The following is a 22472-nucleotide window of genomic DNA, read 5'->3' as shown; positions in this document are numbered from 1 at the left end:
AATGTACTGGTTCATTCTCACTATTCTCATTAGTGTTTTTCCTGATCAGTAGAAAGTCCAATTTCCAATACCTGCACAGCGACTACCAAGCGAACAGAGCGAAGCATTTGGCAACTTAATATGTCTGTTATGACCCGGCTCAAAAGGCCACAACAAAAAGGAGACACACCATGTTGACGGTTAACAAAATATGTTTATTTAGGACAAACAAATCAAATTAAGTCAAAACCAGTAAAGTATGAGGTGTGGATGTCAGTGGTATCAGTAATGTAAATGCAGGGTGAGGATTGTATGGACATTTATGTGTGTGAGAGTGTCGAAGTGCACAAAGTAAAGCAACTGAAGAACCTCATAGTATACTCAACAAAACCGGAGTGCCTGCAGGGAGAAGCCGAGCACAGACAGGAGCAGAGAGGCTTTAAAATAGCTGCAGAGCACCAGACCCAGGTGCCCTGAGTTACTGCAATCAGTGCAATCAATGCAGCCAATGCAGCACAGACAGAACAGCCACACCCTCTCTACTGATGGACCCACAGGGGCATCACAGCCCCCCCCCCCCCCCCTTAAGACGGGGCCCCAAAGGGGTCCACGACAACCCAACATACTTCTTCTTAACTCCAGCCTTGCGACTTCGTATTGCTTCTTCGCCTCCACTGCCTTTATGTCCCACTCCTCCTTGGGTTGGCTGGCGTTGAGCCACAGCATGTAGGCGCTCATCGGCCTCGCCGACCTCCTTCGGCCTTCTCTTCTTCGGCCTCCTCTCCTTCGGCCTCCTCTCCTTCGCTTTGCGGGGTTTCCTCTCTTTCACCACTTTGACTGTCTTCTCCTTCTTCTTTGTCTCGATCTCAAAGTCAAAGGACCTTGCTGGACCACTCCGAAACAGGTAGGTCAGTGGATATCCTACGGTTCTGCACGTGTGCAATATTATAAACTGGAGACACACTTGGAAATTGCAAACCACTCTCATCTGACTCTCCAGATGCCACCGGCCTGGACACCAGCCCTCACAGCACTACCAGCGAGATCTTTGCCTAAAATCATATGTATCCCATCAAGTGGCAACGCGGGACGCACGCCGATAGACACAACTCCACGTACCAGCTCACAATCCAGCACTACTGTATGACGTCGCACAGGAATCAAGCCCATCTCCATGCCCCTCATCAGCACAAAATCCCCCGTTTCTGTCTCTGACGAAAAAGGCAACACTGACTCAACAATGAATGAGTATCTAGCCGCTGTATCACGCAACACCTTAATTGGCACATATTTGTCACTACCGACTACTGATACAACCGCTTCAGTGATGAACGGCTCAAAACCAGAACCCGCATCCGGGTCAGCACAAATCGGCTTCCTATCAGGCACCATGCCCGAGCCTACACCCAACGGGGTTTTTTTCAACACGGCAGAACAACACATGGCTGGAGCATGTGGTGCCAAACGAGGCTTCCCCTTAGTTTCCAGCAACGGACACTGCTCCTTCCAATGACCCTCTCCTCTGCAATAATGACATAGGTCCACTTTGGCCCCCTCGGGTCGCCCTGTACCTACAAATCTACGGGAAGAGCCTGGTGAAAACTTGGCACCACCTCGGGCATAGCCATCGTCTTCTCCACGTTTCCATTCACCCCTAGAATACTTCTCAGTAAAACTGCCCTTATGTGTCAACACAAAATCGTCTGCTAATTCAGCAGCTCTAAACGCGGTGGAAGGTTTCTGTTCATTCACATAAGTGGCCACACGCTGAGGGAGAATGTTTTTAAATTGTTCCAAGACAATGAGTTCACAAAGACCGTCAAAACTTGCAACCTTTGCTGCCACGCACCACCGCTGAAAATGAGAAGTTAATTCACGGATAAACTCCACATGTGTCTGCTTATCTCCCTTGACCCAATTTCTGAACCTTTGACGATACGCTTCAGGAACTAGTTCGTAAGCCTTCAACACCGCTAATTTTACTCTATCATAGTCCAAAGCCTTTTCGCCACAAACAGCTGAATAGGCTTCCTGTGCTCACCCAGTGAGTACACACTGAAGTAACAGCACTCTGTCCGAATCTGACCAGTTTCTTGCCTCTGCTATGCGTTCAAATAGAGTGAAAAAAATTTCCGGGTCACGCTCATTAAACTTTGGCACTAATCGCAAGTAAGAAATGATATCGCCACTGCCTGATGCCGACCTATCACCACCAACCTCCCCTGGAGAAAACTTGCCCTCTCCCATCAGCCGTAATCTAGCATGTTCCACCTCACATTTCATCCTTTCCACCTCCAGCGTCTTTTCCACCTCTAAACGCTTCTCTACCTCCTGCTGCTGACCCCTCATCTCCAACTGCAACCTCATCTCCAACTGAAACCTCATCTCCAACTGCAATCTCTCCTAGTCTTCATGTGGCTTGCGGTGGGTAATTACACACTGGAACCCGGCGGAGTTATGGAGCAACCTGCACGCAGGTAACACCAAGAACTCACGCGGACGTGCCCCCGAGACAGCTGTCCGAAAACAGCTGACACTAACCACGTCGTCACAACACTATGAAAACAACAAACATACGCAACCCAAGGGGAAACGCCACATAAGCCTAGCGGGGAAAACTCTTTACTAAAAGCGTAACTAACAGCAACATCTTACCTTCTGATTGGCACACAAAACCTGACGACATGTCAAACACTAAAGCTTCCTGAAACCCAAAAAAACATGATGTGTCCCCCAAATAGCAGCGCCGAGCCAGCACACAGCTGAACCACATCAACTAATTAGCTGCTCAACTGACGCCATGTGCTCTGAGCACTACACAAACTTTTAACCAAATAACCCACCGGACGAGCCCCCATTTGTTATGACCCGGCTCAAAAGGCCACAACAAAAAGGAGACACACCATGTTGACAGTTAACAAAATATGTTTATTTAGGACAAACAAATCAAATTAAGTCAAAACCAGTAAAGTATGAGGTGTGGATGTCAGTGGTATCAGTAATGTAAATGCAGGGTGAGGATTGTATGGACATGTATGTGTGTGAGAGTGTTGAAGTGCACAAAGTAAAGCAACTGAAGAACCTCATAGTATATTCAACAAAACCGGAGTGCCTGCAGGGAGAAGCTGAGCACAGACAGGAGCAGAGAGGCTTTAAAATAGCTGCAGAGCACCAGACCCAGGTGCCCTGAGTTACTGCAATCAGTGCAATCAATGCAGCACAGACAGAACAGCCACACCCTCTCTACTGATGGACCCACAGGGGCATCACATGTCCCTCATGGGGGAGACCAAAAACAGAGCTAAAAAGAACAAATATCGTATTCCCTTTCACTATATCACCTTAAACACATCTCTTAATGAGCAACAGTGATCTTAACCTAATAGTTGATACATTATTTGTTAAAAATGTTCTGTCTGCTAAAAATAAAGGAAGGTCAAAATATATCTGTGTTGTGTTCATTTTGTTCTGCTTTACCGAAGTGTAAAACAAAAATACTTATCATGAAAAAATACTTTTGATAAAAAAAAACGTTGAGACCGGAAATACTGTTTTCACCCCGTGAGGGTTGACGCCAACTTTACATGGACGCTGCCATCAATAGAAATGAATAGGGGAAAGTCGTAGTATATACACATTCTCCTGGCGAGACCTCAAATCATCTTCGTAAAATCTATCAAACTGTAGATCCTACACATCCACTGGACCTGGATTCTAAAAGTACGATACACTTCTCGGTAGAAATCTAATCAAAAAGCATTTTAATGGCCAAACTATTCTACAATTTAACATTTTCCATTATTTGTGATTATAAAACGGACAAGTCAAATCAAGCAATCTGATTGATTCTTAGCCGTGATATACTGAGCGTATACCACGGCCTGTCGTGAGCTATTGCTTAAATATACGACCCTCCGGAGCGTTTGCAATCACCGCAAATTGTTGTTTCTTACACGACCATTAGAGGTGCTAAACTTTCAAACGTGACTATAGGTCGTAATAAGCTGCTGAACAATCGACCTATTTGGTCGTTGTTTGGAGAAGGACAGGCTGAATTATAACTGAATTGCAACACACTTCAAATTAACACATTACCCTTCTGCTACCAAATGTAATTAAAACTCAATCTTCAAAACACCTCTAATTCCTTAACTTTTAACTCTGCTTTAAAGTGAAGAAAATACCTTAAAGACAGCAATGTGGTATGCGATTTTGGTAGGTCTGTTTTTGTAAGACCAAATCTCTCTCCCTGTAAGTCCACAAAACAATGTCTCAAGTATGAGGTGTGTTTCAACTAACCAGTGTAGAAGTCTCCTACGCTTACCTTTCAGGCTGGTGCACATACATAACATAGACGTCTTTACAGTTGGTCAAGAATACGCCTGACATGTGGCGCGAAAGCCTTTGTAAAATGGCCATTAATATTTGTGAAAACCTTTGTTCATGAAATAATAACCAGCATACATATAGCCATTAGCCTGAATACACACAATCCACATGCACACAGTGGATTGTTGAGAATATGTATCAAGGCAAAGCATGCAAGAGCCTGCAGGGACAGAGTCACATAATGAGCCAAATCTGAAATGTGTGAATCTGACAACGAAATCCATCAGTGCATTCTCAAGGCCCGTCTCACCCCTTCCTCCCTTCTCTCTGACTATCTCTGACTCCGTTCCCTAATCTTCTGCCGCTCACATTCACACACACACACGCACGTGCACACGCACACAGAAACAGTTTATCTAATACCAACATAAAAAAAGTGAAAGTTCTGAAAGTTGTGCCAGATTATTCCAGCTTCAAGATTGCACATCTGTGTGTGTATAATATAGTCCCTCAGCCATGGCCTAATTGGAGCATTTGAGGCTGGGGACGTAGTGCTGTGGAGTGCTAATTTGATTTGTGTTTTTTGGCTCTCTGAGAATGGCTTGATAGAACTGATGCAATTAGCGGTAACACAATTGTGTCTTTATATCTGTGTGTGTGTGCATTGCAGTGATGTGCTGTATGTTTTTTGTGTGCATTTCACTGTCCAACATGTTCTTGAAGTTGTGTTTGTTTTATGCACGCTCAAGTTATTTGAGAAAGACAGAGCAGGGCGAGGGAGCAAGTCTTACCAACCAAGCAAAGTTTGCCGCAGAGTGGCAAAGTAAACACGGCTGATATCCTGTCTTAATTGATTTGTTTGTTTTTGTTGATTGAGATGAGAGATGCAGCCACAGAGTGTAAATGTTCAAATTATGAAAAGCAGACTCCATAATTACATCTCTGAATATTTCCCTATGGGACTGAAGTAAAGAGAGGTAGAGGAACAGCAAGCAGATACAGAGAGTGACAGAAAAGCATTTTAACAAACTACCAAGTGAAAGAGAGAAGGAGGTTTCAATCATTTACACATATCATGTCTCTGTCTGTGCAACTGCCCGGGAGACGAGTGGATTAGATCTAAACACTGGATTAAATGAATCCGCAACCTGGGATTAGGATTATGAGTGCTGGGTTTTAAAGAGATTTATGGCATGTTCCTCTTAAATCCCAAGCCTGTTTTTCAGGTTTCAGGCTCGAAAATGACATTCCCAGAACAAATGACCATATCTTCCCTTCTAAAAGGGTTAAATTAATGATCTTTTTTCTCAAAGTAATGATAAACCTGTGAGTTGGATGTAGAAGAGTCAGAATCAATATAGATGTTTTTTTATTTTAAAGAAAATTCAGATTGAACATGGTAAACAACTGTAAATGATAGTGTCCGTCCAAAAAATATGTTGTACTTATAGTGAAAACTAACCTTGGATGATGGGTTAGTAGACTAAAAGCTTTAGGAATCCAAAGTACAACATATAATAAGTACCCTGTATCAAGATTGATGCAAAGCAAATGATATTTGACTTTTTTAGACAGATTTAGCAAAAAAAACCTCTTCTGGGGGCATTTGGGTGGATTTTCCTTATCTCTGGCCCCCCTTCTTCGATTTTGACATGTGACATCTCTTTCTGACCGTTAGAGCCAATAGAATCAAAGGGAAATCCTCCCGCACACACTCATGTTAAAAAAAGGTGGCGTCTTCGTGCATTCAATCTCGCGACAGAGCGTAGGAATGGCCTGCTCTACTATTTTCAAACGGAATTGCAGTTTTATTGCTTAGATTATCAGAACATTTCAAAGGGGACACAGCCACATTGGATATTAACCTATGGATTAACTACATTATCGTTGTTATCGTTTTAATTCCATTGAAGACCAGTTTTGACCAGACAAAACCAAGGTAAGCCATTTTAGCGGTGTAGGCTACGTAGCGCCACATGTTTTGATGTCGGCCTACGTTTTTGTTGATAACGTCACGAGTTTGAATCTCTCTGTGTTGAGGTGTGCACCGTTACATTCTGTGTCTTTACGATCATAAACGATGTGTTGGATGTGCAGCTATGATAAGTAATAAGGGAGCTAGGAGTGATTTTCGGTGCAGTAATCGGTTAGCATTTTTTGCTCGGGGCTAATTCAGAGGCTCACTGTTAGCATTGTGTGTTTTTTTTTGAAAAAAAAAATGAAAAAGATCAGTTAAATTATTTTTTACCCGTTATGTGGATATGAAATATTCATAGTTTATTAAATATTAAGGTTCCTTAGACGTTGTTTCCTGCAAATGATGCGATTGCGGCCTCGGAACCGGGTCCGTGGGGTTTAAGAGATAATGGATTTACAAGATGTACGGGTTTAAAGTTTAAACCAGCATATTGAGATCCCTACGGGAGCAACAAAGTACAGTAATGGCGCATTTCCACTGCAGCGGGGTAGCCCCGTTTAATCGTCCCTAAGCGTCCTCGCTCAGGCCTCGGGCTGCCTCGCTGGCCGTCCGAGGCCGTGGCGCATTTCCATTACAGTTTAGGACCTGGGGTAGCAACGCAGTGTAGGCGGGACGATCGGCTTTTTGGGCGGAGCGACGCTGGGTAAAACTGCAGTGGCGTCATTTTCAATGCGACACAACTCACAAAACACACACAACAATGGAGGATGTGGAAGCGATCGTTTTCTTGTTTATTGTGAAATCCATGGTGCTGACATGCTGTGCTCTGCATAACGTCTGCGAGAGTCATGGAGAGGACTATGATGATGGGTGGAATGCACCAGCAGCAGAGCCTGGGGTAGCAGTGTATCAAGGTGTCTTTGATGCGCTACCTGAATACCTACATATGCATTGTATTGCATTCATTGTATTGAACATAAATACATCTTTTTTTTTTCATATACATGTGTTTGTCAAATTTTTTAAACAAATGTTATCTGAATTGAATATTTAGTAAATATTTGAATTTCAAGCACCAGTAAGTACTGCCCCATAATAAGAACATTTGAGGAAATATCAGATCATGAAAAGAAAATCTTTCTAATAAATTAAGCGAATATCAAAGCTAACTATTTAAATACTAAAGTGTAAAACACAGCAAAACTATATTCATAAATGCAAGTGTAAAATAGTGTGGACAATTGGAAACATGGATGGAGACTAAAGTATCCACAACATAAAATAATATATTAAATATAACCTCAATCTTTCTTCTTGACATGTTAAAAGCTTGCTTGAATGGGTTATAGGTTTATTTTGTTCTCTCATCTTTGAAATATATAAGGAATGTGTTGTTTGAGTCTAGTAGAACGAGGGTATTACAATTGAGCAATTTCTACATGTATTATGTATTTATCATGTATTCTTAATACCATTACAAAATAAACATGTAATAATGTTTTAGAGGAGGACCTCAAGCTAGCAAACTCAATTTCTTGCTTTAAATCTCTTAAAAGTAAGGGTCTTTTTCCTAACTGCTGGTGTTTGTTATTGCTTTATAAATTCATGTATGTTTATGATTTTTTTATGTTGGGTGCCATTCATTATCAACAAGAGATAAGATAAGTCAAAGAAGTACTTTATTGATGGCAGTATAAAAATACAAATGTTGTATCAAAAAGGCATGCCATTAATCAATACAAATAAAAAATGTAAAACTGTATTGCAGCCAGCATAAATATACATGAAATTGTAAATATAAAATGAACATTTTAAAGAAAATAAATAAACAAGGAAGTACAAATGTTGCATTTAAAAATTAACTAGATACAAAATATATTATATGTACAATAACTATTAAGGTTATTTGAAGTATCAGGGAGGAGACGGGCCACGTCGGCTGCCCAGTCATGGTGCCGTTCCTGCTGGGCCCGATCCTCTCCTCCTCGTTTCCTCTTGCCTGGGTGACAATAAGATAATAATTAGCAATAAGAAAAAAACACAGGACAGGTACAGGTCACACAAGGATATAAGAATAACATGTATAAACAGAACAACAGTAAGGTGAACTAAAGAAAGTTCTGGCCCTAGATGTTTACAATGATTGTGAAAGTGAATTACATTATGTCCAGCCTGTTGATAATGAATATTAATATATGTATATGATAGGATGTCACACACAACTGTACTAGCTGCTTACTAGCTAAGACTTTACTTGAAACAGAGCATTTCCACACAGTGGTATAGCTTATTTTAATTACTGACGATGGATGATCCAAGGTTTAAAAAAACAAAACACAATTCCAGTCGCTTTGCCATTTCTATTTCTTACCTAGAACCACACGCTGCGGTGTCGTGATGGCACTCGGTGTTGGTGGTTGAGTTGGTGTCGATTCTTCGGCTGGGGTCCGTTCTGGATTCGATGACGATGTGGACGGAACACTGCCATCAACCGTTGTTCGGGAATGTTCCTCCTCACGAGTCCCAATGTAATCATCTAGAACAGCAAAATGACTTGTTAATTCCACAAACTACTGCAGCACAATACTAAATAGCAACAACAACTATAGAAAAGAAAAACTGAACGTAAACAATGGCACATATGGTGTTAGCAAACAATAGCTCTAGCTAAGGCTATCTGCCTAGGCTATCTGCCTTAGCTAGCTATGTAGCTCTTCGGGGCTCCATAAAAGCACGGGTTGTCGAACATTAATGTAAGGATAAAATAGACTTCTTTGTTAGAAGTGAGCGTACCTTGCAGGGACTCCAGTAAAGCCGTTGCCGTTTTCCCTACATCGCAGGAAAGTCCTCGAAAATCCGCGTTCGGACATCTGTGCAGAGACATCCTGGAACACTTTCACATTTCGCGTTGTTCCGTCGAGCTCCCGCTGGATTTTATCATCCCCAATGAGATGTAGGAACGTCGTCACCTCCTCGGTCAACCACGGTGTGCTTTTCTTCGACGTTGCCATTTTTGTAGCTCCTCCGTTTACAAAATGCTGCAAGCTTGCTTCTTGATATATATGTGACGCGAGGGATGATCTCGCGCGCGATCTTGTGACGATTCTCTCTGACCAATCAGCAGTCGAGTGTTGACGTCACAGCCCTGGCCTGGTCTGATAGAACCACGGTTTTATGGGGCCGGAAAAAGAGGGAAAAAGTACCCGCTAGCCGGTACTAGGCTATATGGAAATGCCACCAAAAACTGGCCTGGCCGCTTGAGGACGGTTCAGGACGCTTAAACGGGGCTACCCGCTGCAGTGGAAATGCGCCATAAGAAAGAAGAAGCCATACAGAGTGGATTATTTTTAATACGTGCTTTGAAGGTATGTTTTTACCTGACATCCTGACATTCACATGTCAGGATGGGAAATACTCGGAGAGAAATTTGTTTGTGCAGTTAGACTTGTATTTTCCTGGAAATGTAATTTAGTCGAGCCAATGATTAATGTGTCATTTCATATTGAAATAGCAGAATGCCGGGTTTTCTGGCGCGATGAGGGACTAGTGGTAGCACTCTGAACGAGCTCTGCAGCTTTACTATAAAAAACACGCTTAAATCCGACCAGCTCAATACTATATCACACATTTATTTATTTAATGATCATATCATCTTTCGGGAACTATAAAATAGATTTTTTCAACCATGGTGAAGACGACATCGACAAAGCTCTGCGCAGCGGAGGGAGGCCCGGGAGAATCACCGAGATCGCCTGACAAGGAACAACACGAGGAGAGCAGTGTCCCGGCCGACATGGTGCTAGCCGCCCTTGAGACACTCCGCAGAGAGATGGCTCAAAACAAAAAAGAAATTTGCACCACGATTGATTCCCGGATTGAGACTGTCACTGAGAACCTAAAAAAGGAATTCTCCATTATGAAAGGGGACACGCAGACAGCATTGGCGGCAATCAAAGCTACTATGCTAGCACACACGGAGGCCATCAAGGAAGTTGAAGGTGCCGCAACTCAACACTCAGATGACATCACCCGGCTGCAAACCGAGGTAGCTCGCTTGACGGCCGATACTGCTAAACTGTCGGATAAATGTGAGGACCTGGAGGGACATAGCAGGAGGAACAACATCCGCATGATTGTAGTCCCTGAAGGGAAGGAAGGCACACATCCCAGAGAGTTTATTTCGCAGCTACTCACCGACCTCTTATCCCTGGATCAGAAGCCGCTGATCGACCGCTGCCACCGATCTCTCCGACAGCGTCCCTCCGACGGACAACCGCCTCGCCCATTCATCCTGAGGCTTCACTATTATCATGCCGTGGAGGACATTCTACGCAAAGCCACCGGCTCTGGAAAGCTGATATACCAAGGCAAGCGAATCCAGCTATTTCCTGATTATCCACCGACTGTGGTAAATCGCAGGAGGGAGTTTACTCCGGCAAGGGAAATCCTGCGTAACAAACCGGACGTCAGGTACGGGCTTCTCTATCCAGCCAGGCTCATCGTCACTCACGGGGGTCAGCAGCACTCTTTCACCGACCCTAAAGCTGCACTGGATTACGCCAGGCGCCACTTCGGGGCTCCGGACGCGCGGCCGAAGGCGACACCCGACGGAGGATCTATAAACATTTAAGAGATACATGGCCTGTTGATATAGGTTGGTGTACTTATCCTTTAACGTTTAATTGTCAGCCTATTTGAAGCAATTTCATTTTTCATTCCTTTAAGTTAACTTAAGTATTATTGAAGTATTTTTTCAGAGCTCTGTCTCCTGCTTTGCTAAGCTGTTTTTTTTCCTAAATTCACTTTAAGGGAGATGTTTTGGAATATTATGTTTAACTGGGTCTATACTCGGGGCTTTGATGTGCTTAAAGGTCTGATTGAGACGTGTTTTACTGCAATTCTTATTAGCCATCTTTCAAATGAGCTCACTTTTTGTTATATGCTTATGTATTTTCCATACTCTAGTTAGATTATGTAAACAAGCTGCAGAGCTACCAGTTATGTGTTAGGAGTACTATAGATAGTGGGAGCTTTTCGCCTCCGCACCGGAAACCGCAAGGCTTTCTTGCCTGCCGTCTCCATCGTTTGGGGATGGGGACCTGGGCACGGGACTTGGGTGAGTTGTTATATTGTTGTCTGTTGAGGGTATGTTTGTATATTTGCTTTTATTGTTTTTTGTTTTTGTTTTTTTTCTCTCCACTTTGCAATTGCCTGGGCCACTGCACTTTCCAGTTTGTACGGGATAGATGGCGGATAATGGTTTGACTCCAGATAGACCTAACTCCACAAAATTCTTGTCCTGGAATGTAAAGGCTATGAACAGCCCTGTCAAAAGGTCAAGAGTTTTTTCTCACCTCAGAAAGTTAAATGCAGATGTCGTTTTTTTACAGGAGACACACTTACGCATCAAAGACCACCATAGGCTTAAAAATCAACATTATAGTCAGGTCTTCCACTCAGATTTTGACTCCAAAGCCAGAGGTGTTGCAATCCTCATAAATAAGAGGATACATTTTTCCACCACTAACATTATTTCTGACAGAAATGGGAGATATTTAATTATTACTGGTATGGTTTGGCAAACTCCTGTTGTATTGGTGAATGTATATGCTCCCAATTTTGATAATGCGGCGTTCTCTAACAGCTTGCTCAGCAAAATCCCATGTCTCAACACCCACCTTTTAATACTGGGAGGGGACTTAAACTGTGCTATTGACCCATCCTTAGACCGCTCTTCTCCCACCACGTTCTCTCCGTCCAATATGGCGAGGTCATTTTCTGACTTTATGTCTCTGAATGGCCTTGCCGACCCCTGGAGATATAATAATCCTCAGTCTCGTGATTACTCCTTTTTCTCTCATGTACATCATTCTTTTTCTCGCATTGACTATTTTTTCATTGACCATAAATTGCTGCCCAAGGTTACCTCTTCAGAATATTTACCAATCATCATCTCTGACCATGGTCCTTTAACTCTGGACATATCTCTGTCTACTCAACCTCGTACACCTTCACGGTGGAGATTCAATTCACTCCTGCTCTCTGATGCCAAGTTTTGTAGTACAATCTCCACTGCCATTGATGACTTTCTGTTTTCTAACAAGACAAGCTCCACCTCCCATTCTCTCCTATGGGAGTCGCTCAAGGCCTACCTCAGAGGGCAAATCATCTCTTATGCCTCTTATTTTAACAGGACCCGTAGAGCTAGGCTGGACGAGCTCTCTAAGGCGATACTTGAGTTAGACCGCCAATATGCTTCGACCCCGTCCCCAGATCTTTATAAACAGCGCCTGAATCTCCATTCGGAATTCAATCTTCTATCTACTCAAGACGCAGAGCGTTTGCTACTGCACTCAAGGGGAACATACTATGAACATCGCCGGTCGACGGCTGCTCCATCTCCCCATCTCCTGAAGCCCGCAACCTGGGTGTGATCCTAGACTCCACCCTTTCCTTCCATTCCCACGTCAAGTCTGTGACCAAATCGGCCTTTTACCACCTGCGGAACATTTCCAGACTCCGACCGTCACTCTCGGAGTCGGTTGCCGAGACCCTGGTGCATGCATTTGTCACCACCCGCTTGGACTACTGCAATGGTGTCCTGTTCGGGGTTCCCAACAAAACCCCGGACAGGCTCCAGTATGTCCAAAACTGTGCAGCTCGGGTCCTCACACACACAAAGCCCTGGCAGCACATCACTCCCACCCTCATCCACCTCCACTGGTTGCCGGTCAAGTTCCGCATAACTTACAAAGTCCTCCTCCTGACCTACAAGTCCCTCCATGCCCTTGCCCCCCAGTACCTATCGGACATCCTTCACCCGCATGCCCCACCCCGGAACCTGTGGTCTTCAGACTCTGGCCTGCTCACCACCCCCCGCACCAAACTGAGAACCTTCGGGGACAGAGCCTTCAGTGTGGCAGCCCCCACCATCTGGAACGCTCTCCCTGCGGAGATTCGCAACATCCCCACACTGGACGCCTTCAAAAGGGCCCTCAAGTCCCATCTGTTCATCAAGGCTTTCGGCCCTTAAATCTATCTGTTGTTTTGTCTGTCTGACCTTTGTTTTGTTTTGTTTGTGCTTGCCCTATTCCTGTAAAGCGACCTTGGGTCCCTTGAAAGGCGCTATAGAAATCCCAGTTATTATTATTATTATTATTATTAACATGGCGATAAGGCTAGTCGATTGCTCGCGCAGCAATTAAAACGCAAAGCAGCCTCCCGATTAATTCCTAAAATTCTAGACTCCTCTAACAACTTGACCTCTGACCCAGCACAGATTAATGATGCCTTTAAAAGTTTTTACTCTACCTTGTATAAGTCGGAGATGCCATCAGACACCACCAATATGACTCAGTTTTTGGAAGAATTGACGATTCCCTCAGTTCCACCTGAGGTTGCGGATGACCTTGATTCCCCTCTCACTCTTGATGAGGTTATGCAATCCACCAGGTCAATGCAGAGCGGTAAGGCCCCAGGACCAGACGGGTTCCCTCCTGAATTCTTGAAAAAATGTGATGCTAAGTTGGCCCCTCTGCTTTTAGCCATGTACAATGAATCGCTTGGTAACGGCTCACTTCCACCCACCTTGACACAGGCTTCAATAGCTCTCCTCTTAAAAAAGGATAAGGACGCGACTCTGTGTAGCTCTTATAGGCCGCTCAGTCTCCTTAATGCTGATGTCAAGATACTGGCTAAGGTCCTTGCACGACGGCTGGAGGTAGTCATACCAGAAATCATTTCTGAGGAACAAACAGGCTTTATACAGGGGAGATACTCATTTTCGAATATACGTACACTTTTCAACATAATTTACTCTAAGCAACCCTCTACCCTTCCTGAGGTGGTCGTCTCTCTTGATGCCGAGAAGGCATTTGATCGGGTAGAATGGGGATACTTATTCTCTGTCCTTAAGAAATTTGGATTTGGGAACACATTATGCTCTTGGATTCGTCTTTTGTACTCTTCTCCCCAAGCTGGTGTATGCACCAATGATACTCATTCAAGCTATTTTGCCCTTGGACGTGGTACACAACAGGGTTGCCCCCTATCCCCTATACTGTTCGCACTGGCTATTGAACCTCTTTCTGCGGCTCTACGTGCCTCTACCTCTTTCCGGGGGGTGACAAGGGAGGGCAGGGAACATAGGTTATCTCTTTATGCAGATGATTTACTGCTTTACATTGAGAATCCGGTCGCCTCTTTGGCCTCTGTTGTCACAACTCTGGACAACTTTGGCTCTTTCTCCGGCTACAAGCTCAATCTTCAAAAGAGTGAATGCTTCCCAATAAACACAACTGCACTACAGCTCCGACAATCCGATCTGCCCTTTAAAATATGCCACTCTGGTTTCACCTATCTTGGAGTAAAAGTAACTCGCTCATTGTCCGCCTTGTTCTCTGCAAACTTCGCTCCCCTCCTTGTTCAAATGAAATCAGATTTCCAGAGATGGGCTAACCTACCTCTATCACTGCTAGGCAGGATAAATGCAGTCAAAATGAATAGCTTACCAAAATGTCTGTATTTGTTTCAGACAATCCCACTTTATTTACCTAAATCCTTTTTTAAAACTGTTAATCAAGCTGTCACTACATTCATCTGGGCAGGTAAGGTGCCCAGGGTCAGTAGATCCCTACTTCAACAATGCAAACTAAGTGGAGGTATTGCGCTACCTAACTTATTGTACAGTACTTGTGTACTGTGTGTCTGTTGTTTGTACTGTGATGTAATAAAAAAATGTATACAAAAAAAAAAAAAAAAAAAAGAAATAGCAGAATGTCACCAAGGTGCCCAGTAGGGACAGGCAATGTTTCATTGGTAGCAAACAGTTTATTACTTACAAATAAACAAAGAAATGGGAGGCAGATAGAAACCGTAAGACGAGGCACACATACAAATTAATATTTAGGTATTCCTCTTTGTGCATTTTAAAAAAACAGACACAACTGTGTACCAGATATAGACACAACAGATGCTCTACCAGCTAACCACTTGTGTTTTGTATCATCTTCTGCCATCTTAATCCACATTTAGATGATTAGGTTAAGTTGGGTAGCACCTGCAGGAGCCAGTCATATGTAAATTAAAGAGGCTTTTTTCCAACTAGGCAATGCTAGCAACAATTCTCAAACTATCTAAATCAGTATTCAGACGATCACAAAGTCTTCAAAAGACCTGAAAAGGGAGCAATAGCCCAATGCTAAACATTATTCTGCCCGACAACCTCCATGTCTGGAAAGTAAAAACATATGAAATTGACTTAAAATATGGGGGCGACTACCAATGCTACAACAAGTAGTTTCCCACTTCATTGTATTAGTTAACATTGTAAACAATGTCTCAATTGACAGTTTTAAGTTTTCTTTGATACAATATGATGTTCATTAGATAAATGATTGTCCTATTTCGAATAATATTGACAGTGGAACAGGGTATGCGTCTTGGTTAAAGGGGCCCTATTATTCTTATTTTCCAGTTCATATTTGTATTTAGTGCTATGTGAGATGCTTCATCATTGAAAAGGGCCTTTTATTTTTCTCATACTGCCTGCACCTCTTTTCACTCGCTGTCTGCTACCAGAGCTCAGTCTGCTCTGATTGGTTAGCTGGCCCACTGTGTGTTGTCAACAGCTTAGTTGTGTCCTTCTCCTTAGCCTATGACGTACAATGCGTTGGAGCTGTAACCAATACAACCAAAAGTGTAACATGATGTTACAGAAGTAAAGAAAGGAGTCCAATGGTGGCGTTTCAGGATGGGGGGGAGTGTGTGTGAGAGAGAGATTCCCTCTTTGGGAACTTTGGTTATTTAGCCTTTGCACACCATTTACATTCAGAAAAACCTCTGATAACAAAAAACATAATAGGGCCCCTTAAAGCCCTTGAATCCTTGTTTTCTCATTTTCTGTACTTTAACCTTTTTTACATATTTTTCACAGTTTCAAAACTTTTTCAAAACTCAGATGCCGCTGGTCAAGACGTCAACATTGTGGCTTCAAAACGATAATCCGCAGATCAATGGCTAATTTCACAATTTTCAGTTTATGTGTCTGGCCCATTGCCTGTAGGCCCAAATATGACACTATTGTATCTCCACAGCATTTACCCTGTGACATCAGTGTGGTGGTCTGACGTCACAATATATTCGAGAAAGTAACATTGTAAGTCAAAGTCCTGAAAGGTCAGCCACACTGCTGTCGTCCCCAGTGAAGTGGTATGACAATTCTCCTCGGGGTCCACTTATGGACTTTGTTGTCTAGGATTCCATCAGAGAGTCTTGCACAGACACTGATGCGCAAGGGGCACATCTCTGCAGAGGTGGTATTTATGCTGGACTCGCGGGTTGTCTAGCCCCTTCTTGGTTATTGGCTGAATGATTACCAATCGACATTTGCAATTTCATAATTCGTGCAGCAACCCTGGTGCAACTATAGCGTGAACTTCTTTCACAATGTGGAGGATGTTTATGTCAGTCTGAGCTGTTAACTCATCAGTGAGTGATGTTTGCCTATAGTGCTGGATCGTAGTGCAATCAGTTAGTAGTGGGTGCACGATTTGGCTCCAGAAGGACCCCGTATTTCCATTTTCAGGTACAAACTGATAATATATAATGGGAAACCTGCTCTACAGTGTAAATTCTGAGTGAGGTCCTGTAGCACCTTATGTTCACATAATCACTTTGATGATCTAATCACCACCAAATGTCTGCTCTCGCTTGAATTTACTCAAAAATGCTGAGTTTTAACTACGGCCGGTTGCAGGCTTGTGCCAAATCCAATAAATGTACAGAAAATGTAAATGTGACCAGAGTGGAGATAAAGTGGCAGCTGGTAGTTATGATGGGCCACACAGCACAGGATTATTTTGTATGTGACCCAATCCAAACCCTGAAATGGATGTGCACATGCAAAACAGATCACAAAATCAAATTAGCATATTGACGAATCAACAAAATGTGATGTTTTTTAAATGTAGTGGGATTGTGCGATGTAAAATACTAAATCATGATAGAGGGACACAGGGAACAAACTCAATTGTGTGAAAGAAGCACATTTTAGTTTATTTATGCAGCATCTGACAGACCTTGAAATGTGCAAAATCCTGGAAAAGACCCTCAACAATGTCCTCCAGATCTGGCTTTTCTGTTCTAAGTAGAAACTGTAGTTTAACCATTTGATCCATTGTCGTTCTGCAAGTTCTTTCTGATTAGATTCATTTTAGAAAAGTATCGCTCCACTGTCGCAACTTTGACAGATTTCTCTTCACTTGGTTTGTTATACGCCATGGTCATATGTCTCAGGGGAAATTATTCTGCTGTGAATTTCAGGGACTGGAGTCAGTTTGCTACGCTACCTCCAGTCAGCCTACCCTAGTTGAACATTATTAAGCGCTGGAGTAACTCCTTCAACTGTAATGACAAAATTCTCACTTGAAGAAATAACATGCTGCAAACTGCTTCAATGGTATGGTGCTTTTAAGATGTTTTTCTTTTTCTTTCTTACATGTAAACTAACTGAACACAGTCAAACACTCTATCTCTAACACCCCATTGGGCCTTAACTCCTAAATCTAAGGTCTAGTCTGTCAGTCTGAGAGTATTTTTGAAAGGAGCTGCAACAATATAATTCTCAGGGTGTGTGCAGACTGAAAGTGATTCAAATGTAAGGGTACAGTTGTATATGAAGTCAATGGAAGCTTGTAAATGGATGCAAACAGAAAATTATTTTTGGTAGGGAAACTAATGCTGAAACTGATTGGTTACGTGTCGAAAGGTCAGCAATAAAAAGGTTAAAGTTGTTATAATTTCTACTTTGAGCATAGCGATTGGCGGCAATTTTAAGCGGTGCGAGACGCCGAGGTTAGTGCTTCCGCCTAGTCGGGCGCCACCGCTCTCTCAATAGAAACACATCATCAATGTCATCACAGTGCCGTTTTGCTGCATTTCATGTGAATGCAATTTAAGTAAAAAAGTATGTCTTTATTCACACTGTGATTCAGATCTGCTCATAAAAACGTTGGCTTATTTGCCCATGCTATACAGTTTTACTTAGTGTCATGGTAATCGGTCCAGTAGGCCTCTAACAATGGGACAAAAAACAACAACATATCTAACAATAAGCATAACTGCTTTGTCGGAGGCAATACGGCAGTTGATTTAGCACAAATAAAACCAAGAGAAAATTAATTTTAATTCAATTGGAACACACCTTGCCTTACTAACATAGTTAGGGTTAAAGGCAGAATCAACATATACGCTACACTGTTATGTTTTTCTTTCACCTTATTTTCACTTTCTGTCAATGCTAGAAACATATACTGGCAGTTTAATAAATCATCACCTTAACCTCTAACCCTTTGATTCAATAAATCTTCAGCTACCAGGTGCAGAGGGAATATCACCATGCTAAAGAGAAGTCACTCATCTCTTTCAACCTCACAACACATCCACACACTAGCAACCTAAGAGAGACACATTTACTTTACAAAAACACTGAAGAATGGCAGGCGGATGGTGTTTTCACAAACACCACCAACAGGTCATGTCGGCCACAGCTCAAGATGCTTTTTAAGCCCACAACCTTTTCTAACTGCTCCCACAGTAAGCATACCAGACATCCCAGAGCATTGGAAATATGAGAAGTGTTTACAGAGAGGAGATCACAGTATTCTACCATAAGATTGTAACTTTTTACTGAGACCCGCTAACGCTGTGACGTGAATCTACAGATAGAAAGCAGCTGATAAACTGAACCCATGTTTACAGGGCGTTCTTTATGAACAAACATCTGCCACCTCACAAATATGCATTGACACCCCAGCTGCCACCCCAGTTGGCAGCTTTGTTTTGAAAAAGAAGTTGTGGCTCATCGGACATTTATGAGAGAAAATATCTAATGTTCGAGTGCAAGTGAATGCAGCACAAGACGCGAGCCTTGTAACCCCTCCCCCCCTGGAACGAGCGTGGAAATATGATTGGCTGCGATTTCATTTGAACGGGGGACAGTGCAAAACGAGAAGCATTTCAGATCCAAGTAGACGGAAGGAATTTGCGGTCAGTGGCGGCGCCAGGGTATGGCTGGGGTAGGCTACAGCCATACCAAGAAATGGCTTAGCCCCACCATGAAAAATGATGTTAAGGTAAGCAAAATAAGGTCCGCCAACTCGCGCGGAGTAAATTGCACAGACAACAGTTTTGTCTGGAAATACCAACCCAGTCTCATAAAAAAACGTGTAATAACTACGTTGGTCCACAACGTAGGACGTAGTATTTCTACGAAAACGCCTCTGAAATTGTAAGATCCCTACGTTTTTGTTCACCATTCATTCCAATGGCTGGCGTCTATGTCAGTGATCTTCACATTTCTCCCTGCAGAAAAAAAAAAACATGGCCGAACTTCGTTTTATTCTCGGTGTAAAATGCCTATTTAAAGTTACTTTGGCCATTAAAATGCGTTTTGATGTCATTTGATGCGAGAAATATGAGTTGTTATTTCAGATTATGTGTGCAGTGGATGTACATGATCTTTAGTTTGCTAGTTATTACGAAGATGTTCATTGTTACCAAGGTGGTTGCTAGGGACGCTGCTATCGATATTATTTCTGTTGTGTTGGGTAAAATGGTGTTATCTTTATTGCTACCCCCTTCCCCGTCAATGTATAGTGTTGGTCCACAGCGCAAACATATTAGTTTAACACAATCCGCATCTAAAGATAAGTTTTTTTCCCCTGTGCAATTCCAGTCTCACATCTCAGAGCACATTGTCATTAACAAATACCAGAAACAGACCGAAAACATTTTTTAGAAATAAAATAATACCTTATTCCGAGAGTACTTGCTTTTCTCTTTGAAAGTCATCACATACCGGCATTGTAATACACGGTTCGGCTGCATTAAATATTACATATCTGCCGTAGTTCTGTATTTATAGAGCCCTGATGAGAAGACCTCTAGAAAAACATGAGGAACTGAAAACGTGACGTGGATAATAAATATATCAGCCATTAAACAACATCTTACATTTCTTTTCACACAATACGTCTCCTTGCAGTATCAACACTAATTCGGCTGACTTTTATATTTGATCCAATTGGTAGATAGGCTGTATTTACACCATAAAGGTGCACAGCTGATATAAAGGGACACCTGGTGGTTAAAGCATGTTATTGAATTTCATTATTTTTATTATTAGATATTAATAGGATCCTTATAAAGTATATTCATTACTCGTTATTCTCTACTAATAGTTCATTAAAGACTGTATATAATGACTATTTTGCACATCCCGTTCAAGATTTCAAGATTTTCTAAGGTTTATTGACATATCATATAGGCCTACACAACTATGGTGTAGTTCTGCACTGAATGAAAAACTTGGGTCGCAGGTTCCTCAACAGTGCATTACAAGACATCTATCAATATGTGTGCATACCTCCAGCAATGTTAACTATGTTGAAGCACTTATTTTAACTGATATTATACATAATGTATTATACTCTTATAAGATGTATGCAGATATTTCATCTCCGGCCTTGTCAGGTATTGAACAATCAATAAATAAAGAACACAGAATTGTTAAATATAAAATACAGAATTTGTGTGATTATACTAAATGATTTACAAATAAACACAACTGCATATTTAACTGTTACACATGCTGATGTAACGCAAATGTTCCAACTTGGGATCAATAAAGTATATCTTATCTTAAGCTGATCGATGGCTACTGCCATATTTCCAAAATTTGCCTCTGAACCTTGACAAGTGCATGTTTCAGGCTTATCAATTAATGTAATGTAATGTTATCAATGAACAAGAGGAGGGGTCACAAACATAAGACCAGCTGTTAAATAAAGCTCTTCTGACATTAGCTGGCATGTGTGTATATATATTAATGCTGCCCATTATGGGCACGAGCAATTTTCACCCATTTATTAATTATATGGTGAGTGTTTCCTATCCCCTAAACCTCCAGGGATGTACACAGTTTAATACTGGCAACTTCTTATTATGGGAAATACGAAAACGTCTTTTAAAACTACAACTCCCAGTAGAGACGTGCCATATAGAGAACATGTTGTGAAACAGAATAGCCAGAATGTGTAGTTCTGGGGACGGGGTGAGGGAGGGGGGGACGCGGTGGACCCGTTCAAATCCAGTTTTGAACAGTCTGCCGTAGTTCCATCCCATTTCAAGTGCTGTTCGAGGCTCGTTAACCCTCGGAGCACACTCTCCAATCACAGAGCTTGAGGACTATCACAGGGTTTGTCAAACAGAGCACATGGTGTAGTCCAGGGGTCGGCAACAGGCGGACCGCGGTCCGGATGCGGACCCAGACGCCGACATATACGGACCCGGAGCTATAATCAATACATTAATAGGGGATTTTTCGGCGCCTCCCGCTTTTTTAACGCTGATTTGGGTGACTTGTGTAATTCGTGGACAACCGAAGAGTTTTCGTTTTGGGGGTGGGGGGGAGGGAGTCAGTCCGACAGATGGACAACTTCTCACTTCAAAAAAGAAGAAGAAATCTAGACCGCAAAAATAATTAAACAAGCGAGTACCTGTTTTTCCTGGCCACGGACAGGTTCATGAACACAACACGAGCGTAACGTGTCTTCACGTGGTATATGTCTCGTCTGAAAGGAGTGCTGAGCACCGGAAAGCCGCTCCAGCCCTTAAAATATTGCAATACCCATAAGCAGAGCTCCCATAAGGAGCCGTACACATACAGCAGTGTTTGCGTGGCTGTGTCTTTAGTTGTAAGCACAGTGGCGATCTGTTGTTATTAGCATCTGGTTAGCTAGCTATGCTAACGAATTTAAAGAGCTTTTCTACAACCAGGTGGAAGAGAGCTCTCTCCTGAGAGGCTCAAATAACCTCAGCTCAGTGAGGTTAAAGCACACCTTGATATGATCATTATAGTTATTAATGAGACTAAATGAAAAACAGGTATAAAATACTATATGACAGCAACAAAAAAGCTGTTAAAAATAACAAGAATAGAGTTTAAAAGGGGAGTGATTTGTAAAATATCCAAAAAGGAAAATATGCTACAGTTCTGTTTCATATGGGTGTTGAGAGATGTATCCATAGATCTCTCAATGTTGCTCTCAAAGTGCACCAGATTGATGCTTTTAACTTAAATATTTAAACATTACACATATCCACAGTATTTAAGTAATGTTAATTGACAATAAATATTGTTGTTTTTGAATTGTACTTTCTTGGCAGTCAGTTGTTGATTACATAC

General features: G+C 42.3%; 1 long non-coding RNA gene across 1 annotated transcript; it reads right to left on the bottom strand.

Annotated features, from left to right (window-relative positions):
• Window positions 1-8155: 8155 nt before the first annotated feature.
• LOC139434465 (uncharacterized) lies at window positions 8156-9185 on the bottom strand. Its single transcript, XR_011643814.1, has 3 exons — window positions 9020-9185; window positions 8598-8762; window positions 8156-8225 (listed from the first exon to the last, which is right to left on the bottom strand). It is a non-coding gene; the product is annotated as an uncharacterized lncRNA (long non-coding RNA).
• Between the last annotated feature and the right edge of the window lie 13287 nt (window positions 9186-22472).

This window comes from Pseudochaenichthys georgianus, chromosome 1 (assembly GCF_902827115.2).
Source record: "Pseudochaenichthys georgianus chromosome 1, fPseGeo1.2, whole genome shotgun sequence".
Classification (NCBI taxonomy): Eukaryota; Metazoa; Chordata; class Actinopteri; order Perciformes; family Channichthyidae; genus Pseudochaenichthys; species Pseudochaenichthys georgianus.
This window is presented reverse-complemented; position numbering and strand designations above follow the sequence as displayed.